Here is a 7,613-nt window from a genome sequence, read left to right as displayed (position 1 = left end):
TTGGTTATATCAAGTAGCCTTTAATGTTTAAGGGAAAATCTCAGTTTAATATCTTACAAAAATATATCATAACATTAGTTGCATTTTATGAGATGCATGTTATTGGATATCACTCATAAATCCTTGAATGTATCAACAGGATGATTTTCACTTTTTAAATAAAAAAAAATATATAAGACTAATTAAATTTGCATTTGTTTAAATTATATTTATCTTATTTTCAAATTTAAAGGATTCTATATAATATAAGTGTTTTAAATAAAGTGTTTCATTATTGATATTATCCTTAAATTATATTTTTCCCTCCCCATTTTCCATCTTTTCCCACCTGCGGTTATAATGGACTGAGCTGTTCTCGTAGAGAGCCACCGTGGAGAAGATCCATTACGTTTTCATATAATGAGAAAAACAATGCAATGAAATAAATAATACGGATGCAGATTATTTAAATTTGTTTTTATTACACAAAAAGTCTGTGTTTCTTATATAATTCCATTAAAAATATAAAACATCTGAATAAACCTCCAAAATGAGAAGAAAAAAAAAAAGATAACTTTCGAAATTTTAAAAACCAAACATTCATTGAAATTTGCAATAACTGAAAATTAAACAAAATTCTGTCATTTTATTCCAATAGATCCAATATGCGTAAACGTGAAACAAAAATCCCATATTCCAAAATCAAAAACATAACGTAAATAAATAGAATTTGATTCAGTTTTTTAGACAGGCGCCTCAATCTCAGGAGACACCCGAGCACAAGTCGAATCTGATTGGTTCGTTAATCACATGACTTCAAACTATACGTCATGGAAAATCTTCTGTTGGCTATTTATCTTTCCTTTTGGCAATTAGATGCGTACTTTGGCGAAATTCATTTAGGAATAGATATCAGTACTGTAGTATTTTGTTTTGTAATTCAGTTGATTACAATTTTACACTCACATCTGATTTATAATAAAGCTGATATAGAAGAAATCAGGGTCTGCTACATGTTTCTAAGTGTGCTCTCATTTCTATATTTGAAAAGAAAATATTATGAACTGTTATTATATAGGTTTATTAGGTTTATAAATGTTGTCTTTCAATAAAAATGAAATGCACAGATCTACAAAACTGTCACTGGATCCATTTTAACATATGTGTTCGGAACTTAAGGCAATAACTTCACATGGAGAAGTTATTGCCTTCTAGTTATTTCTTCTAGAAGTTCTAGATATTTATCTTTGTTAAGAAAATAACTTTTTATGAAATCCTCAAAGTCATTTTCTATATTTGTAAAGAAAATATTATGAACTGTTTTTTTTTTATAAAATGCATTTAAAATAACTGCGTTTTTTATAAAATTTAGCCCCGCGTAATGCGCATTTGAATTCCATGTTTATTGCTTATCCTTGCAATACGGAACAAAGCTTACCGCTTCACAGATAAAAATTGGTTACTGTAAAATTGGCGGGAAACGAATTTGGCGGTTTTCAATTCACTGATCTGACAAACCAATCAGATTCGACTTGTGCTCGGGTGTCTCCTGAGATTGAGGCGCCTGTGTTTTTTAGGCTCTATCATAATGATTTTTAAGCAATGGCTTGCAGTTAATATACACTGCTCGCGACAATTAAAGAATAAGTCTTGCATAAAATAACGGCATAAGCATTTTTTTTTTTTTTGCATAAAATGGAAGAAGAGAGTCACATTTTTAAGAGCGTCTTATTTTTAAACTTCGCAGTATGCAAATTTTGAGTGTGACGTCGAAAACGAAGCTTTAGCGGCAACGAATTTGATTTGGCTTTCAACTTAATGTAAGACAAAAAGGAAAAGAGTGATCGACATTCATTAAGCGCGTTGTTTCGATGAGTGCGATATCTTAACGAAGTCATTGAACCGAATCAGAAGCTTGGAAAGATATTGGCCGGTTAGAGGAGAAGCGTCTAGGGGCTGCTCCAAAAATTCTGCTCCGAGGGAAAAAGAAGGGGAAAATTTGCTCGGGGAAATTTTTCAGACTATTAGCTTACTATACCTATCGTCAATGGTCGATATGGTTGTGTCCGTTATTTATCGGCAGTTGAAAGATTGTTTTGAACGTATTTAAAATATTTTTATTTATTAATAATGAAATTATAGTGTGCATATGAAAAAATATTATCTTTCAATCATTTACGAATGTAATTATTTTGTGGGAAAATTTGCGCGGGGAAAATCTTAAGAATATTAGCTATGCCTATGGTTGTGTCCGTTGCAATCTGTACACGATACAAATATTTTGAATCATTAATTGCAATTATAGTGTGCATATGAAAAAGTATTATCTTTCAGTTATTTACGAATGTCATTATTTTGTGGAATAATGTTTAATATGAATGTAAGAATTGCAAGCTGTACACGATACAAATATTTTGAATCATGTACAACTCATCACATATTTCTGTTTCTGTACCTGTTCATGTCAATTAAGAAGTTATAGGATTAGATGTTAGTTCTAGATATTTGTCTTTGTTAAGAAAATAACTTTTTATGAAATCCTCAAAGTCATTTTTTTCCTTCAGATTATTAAGCATGTAAATTACATTTAGAAAGTCATATTTTATTTACCTGAAACATTTTGTCCATATATTTTCACAAAGTTTACATATGTTGATAATAAATTTGATACACAACTATTTTTATGATTAAAAAAAAGCATTTCATTGGCAATTGATGTAAAAAGATTATCTACAGTTGTGTAAATAAATTGCACATCAAACTGGGAATTAAATGAATATCTTGCATTTAGCTAGGTAAAAATCCTGCATTTGATTTCTTAAGATTTTAAAATTATATTTACTTATATAATATTATGAAAGTTATTCAAGAGATTTTATTATGTAAAATTTTTAAAGAAAATGCTTCTCTTTATTTAAAAGCAAAAATGTTTATAAAAAAATCCCCTAGATTCAATGGGATTGTATGTTTGAAATTATGGATCTATTTATTCTGTAACAGCTATGACTTCGTAATATGCTGAAAAGAAAAGCACTGCCAATGTTTTTATTTATTCAGAAAGAAAATATTTATATGATAAAATACCTTGTATATTTCCTTATATCTGAAAATTTTTGAAGATAAAACTTTCTTTATTTTTTTAAAGAATTATATTGGCTCAGCTCCAGTATACGGCCTCCGCCAAATTGGCGAGAAATTTGGCGATAAACGGTCATTTCTGGCTGCCGTTATCGGCGTACGTTTTCTTCTTTATGGTAACCTTAAACCTTATCTCTTAACCTTTCACCTTAACCTCTAATTTTAAATTTCATTCATTTCACACTGTACTATCCACTTGTATCAGTCGACGGCTGTTAGCTCCCATCATTTCCCACGTGGCCAGGTTGTATTTTTCCATTTTATTTTGTTTTTGCATTTTTATTTTTCTATTTTTACTCATGGCATCTGCTAATGTACAAATTCAGGATGTTGTTGAAAAATTTCAAAATGTTTTGCAGAAAAACGGGCTTGGGTTTAGGGTTTCTAAGATGTCAGACAATAAAGCGAGGCCTATTTTTGGAAATCCTGGAGTTGCGACCAGGTATTTTGTCACACACAATAAACATCTAAAATATAGATAATTATCAAATTCTAAACCAAATCTGTCAAATGGTTGACTGGCTGTGGGTGTGTGCATTTAAACGCAATAACTCATAAGTTCAATTCCTTAAATTAACGAGATTTGGTATGTTATCTTGTGACTACTCCTGTAGTTCAGTGTAAAATTTTGGTATCAATCAACCTACAAAAATGTGTCAAATATATTATCATATACATTCCGTAAAAATTTGACATTTACACCAAAAAATATGTATTTCGTAACTATTGTTCACCAATGCCATGCAAATTATTCGTGTTCTTATCCTAGCTCCACAATTTTATGAGAGAGGGAAAAGATCTTTGTTGGAGAGTGTGCGAGAAAAATTTGGGGAAATCACTTGCCCTGGTTTTAATGTTATACAAATATATATTGTAGTTTTTTTTCTACGAAATCAAGAAAATAATTATGCATTAAACTGGTCCATAATTGTTAGTTTTCTTTCCTCAAACTTTTTCAGAATTGCTGCATGATATAAACCCGGAGAATATGTAGTAGATATAGGCTGGGGACTTTCGGTTCCATAATCCATCCGTTCCATAATCGGACGGATTATGGAACGACTAGAATATCAGCCTCCCGACAAACTGAAAGAGGTAATGTTTCCAATTCAATCTCTAGAAAGGTGCTGAAGTAGGGAAGCTTTCTTCTATTTGTTAGTTGAAAATACATTTATTGATCGTATATTTTGCGCCGGAGATGGAAAAGGTGAGTTGATTTTGTTTGTATGAAGCAAGACCACTATTCGGAATGAGAAATTAGTAAGGTTTTCTGTAGTTAAAGATTAGAAAATGTGAATATATGAATACACATACATTTATTTGTTTATAAATTCACTAAACTAAAGCCTTAAATCTATATCAAATATTCTATATAATGCTGTTGAGGGATGTATTAGATGTAGCACATAACAAATGCTTGACCATTCAAAAATTACGAGGCAATAATATTTTATAGTAAAAATAGTGGTTGTTTTATGCTAATAAAGGCATAAATATAAAATTGAAAATATAATAAGAAAGTGCTTTTTTTATTGGATTTGGCTTGGTTTTGTCGCACAAGGACCAGATTTGTTCATTATGCACCCGACATTAGTTAGGCAGGATTTTCGTGTTAAAATTTGAAGCATGCTTAAAGATTGACACTTGGGGCAGGGATAGTCCTGGCCTAGCGATAGCACGTTTTTCCCCGTGATCTTGGCGCCCTGTTTTCGAGTTTTGGTTTGGGCATGGTTGTTTCTTACTCTGTGCTCTATATGTAAGGTGTGTGAAAGAGCCCCCCCCCCCTCTATAAAAAGGGGTTGTGTAAGCGAGGGTGTGAGTATTATCTTCATATGTGCCAGAAGTCAGACTTCTGCCCTCTGGTGCTCAGGAGGCCCTTACCACCAGAAGCTACTGCACAAAGTAGGCTTAAATCGCTGACTTAGTCAGCGGCCTTGTCTATCCATGTGATAAAATTGGACAAGATCCCTCCTGAGTCTTTAACATCTTGTGGACAGATGAAGTTAATTTTTTCCTCCATGGCGACGTTAGTTAACATTAGCAGACGCTGCAAGTTTCCATCCAATCCGCCAAAAGCTGTCATGTATATAGCCTGATACGCTGCACTCTGCTGCTGCAGGATTTCTGACACGCCTTCAATGTGTTATCACCTATGATGGTAGACGTATGGAGCATATATTGTCATAATAAATGATTTGGCAACATTATTTTTGTTATTTACTTGTCTTTCCTTTCACTTATGTATGAAACGCCACCTATCGGCTTTTTTTTTTTTCTTATCTTAAAAAAAATCCCCTGAGTAATCGATGCTAAAACTGCAAACCGTTTTTTATTTTGCTTAATTTTCCGGGTTTTACAAATTTTTGAAGTTTTTACGGACTTTTTGCCCACCCAGTATTTGGTTCATTTATTTGCTAAATTTCACAATAATGTGACTTCACCTTGCTAATTGTCTTGTAAATTAAAAAGACATTAAAAATATTCTTGCTTTCTTAGCTTTCAACAATGGCAGGAAATCATGAGATTAAATATAGGATGAAACAATGAAAATAGTTTGAATTTCAGGACAACAATGTAATCTATTGTAGGAAATTCAGTAAAGATCTGCACGACTATTAAATTGTTATCATAAAATTGTTTTTTAATATTTTGAAATAAAGCGAAATTTATTTTTGCGAAATAATATTCGTAGATGTTATCATAGGAAAACGACAAAATAGCGCTTAATTTCCAGCAAATTAAAATTAAAAAATAATCGCCCCGAAGTGCACATTCCCACTCTCCAAAGTATATATGCACTAAATTTAGTAGCTCCAAAAGTAAAATAATTTGGCCTGTACAGTGCCAACACATACATTTTCATCTTTTTTATTAGTAGAGATTTATTGCAATGTGAAAGTTGCACTCTCTCTAAATATAAAGATAAAGTTTTGTTCTATATAAAAATTTATCAATTTATTCACTACAGAAGAAATTTGCAAATAAATTTTTCAGAACAAGAAGAAAACACACACACATTATGTTATATGTTTAATTAAATGCCTAAGAAGTTAGTTAACTTTTCACTTAATCAGATACTAAGTAGAAATTGATAACAATATTTCATAATGTCTTTCAGTGATCTGTTTGCGATAGTGTTAAAATTCTGACAAAATAATTACTTCCTTTAGCATTACTTCCTAAAACAAAATTTTCATTTTCAAATGTTGAAATGCTTGAAATGTTTGTAGTGATTAAATATCAATGTTATTCTTACCACTTGCGTCAATTAGTCTCGAAATCCAACCTCAGATAATTCCTTTATTATTAGATCATCCAAACGCTACAAATTTTCATGTTATGCATCTTTAAAATAAAAAAATATCTTGTTGTAAATATGTAATACAATGTAGTATTGAGAATAGGGATTGCAATACCGGTATACCGAATACCGGTATTTTGAGCCATTTGTACAATTTTGTAATACCGGTATTCACAAGTTTAAATACCGGTTTTTCGGTATTTACTAGAAATTTTTAAAATTGTCACCACTATATATTCAAGAATTGCCAACATAGCAAAATAGTAAACGTTTTTGTTTTTATGTCTCCCTAACGGGCGAAATTAATTAACTAATTAATAGCTTAATTGCTTAAATATAAATTAGCGAAACATGGATTATCCCTGAAAGAAGAAATTGTATCCATAATGACTGATGGAGCAACATTTATGAAAAAAGTTGGAAAGTTGATTGGTGCAAGTCAGCAATTGTGCTATGGTCATGGAATTCAGTTAGGGGTAATAGATGTGTTATACCATAAAAATAACGAACAGAAGAATCCAAATACTACGGATATAGAAACTTCGGATTCCAACTTTGAGGAGAGTAAGAGTGAGAGTGATATTGACAATGTAATTGTCGAAGAAGATATTGCTAATGAGGATGAAATATTAACCCATCAAGAATTGCTTCCTATAATTTATAAAGTTCGAAAAATTGTTAAGATATTTAAACGTTCCCTTATAAAAGATGACATATTACTAAAATATATATTAACTGAAAATAAAACAGAATATATGTTAATAATAGATTTTAAAACACGTTGGAACCGTTTACTCCTAACAGCACACATCACACTAGAACAGCACACATCACTATCTGAAGATTATATATTACATTGAAAAATCGCACAGAAGAAAGGCATATCGAAATAGAAAATGTCTTATGGTATTTACAGAATTATAATGATTTAAAAAATGAAAATGAAAACGAAGAAAAGAAAATAACCAATTCAAATCTGATTAAGTTTATAGTAAATTTTCTTAAAGTTTTTTACCCTCAAACGTATCCACATTCAAAAGAATTCGGTTCAGTTATCTAAGATTATGATGACAGTAATGTTGATAGTGAAAAGGAATTGTCTCTTGATCAAAAATTAGAATTAGCGATAAATAAGAAAATTTCAACGAACCAAAATACAATACAGAAATCAGCTTTATCCAAAACCATCCGACGA

This window comes from Argiope bruennichi, chromosome 4, assembly GCF_947563725.1.
Source record: "Argiope bruennichi chromosome 4, qqArgBrue1.1, whole genome shotgun sequence".
In the NCBI taxonomy this organism is placed as follows: Eukaryota; Metazoa; Arthropoda; class Arachnida; order Araneae; family Araneidae; genus Argiope; species Argiope bruennichi.
Note: the sequence above shows the minus strand (reverse complement) of the source record.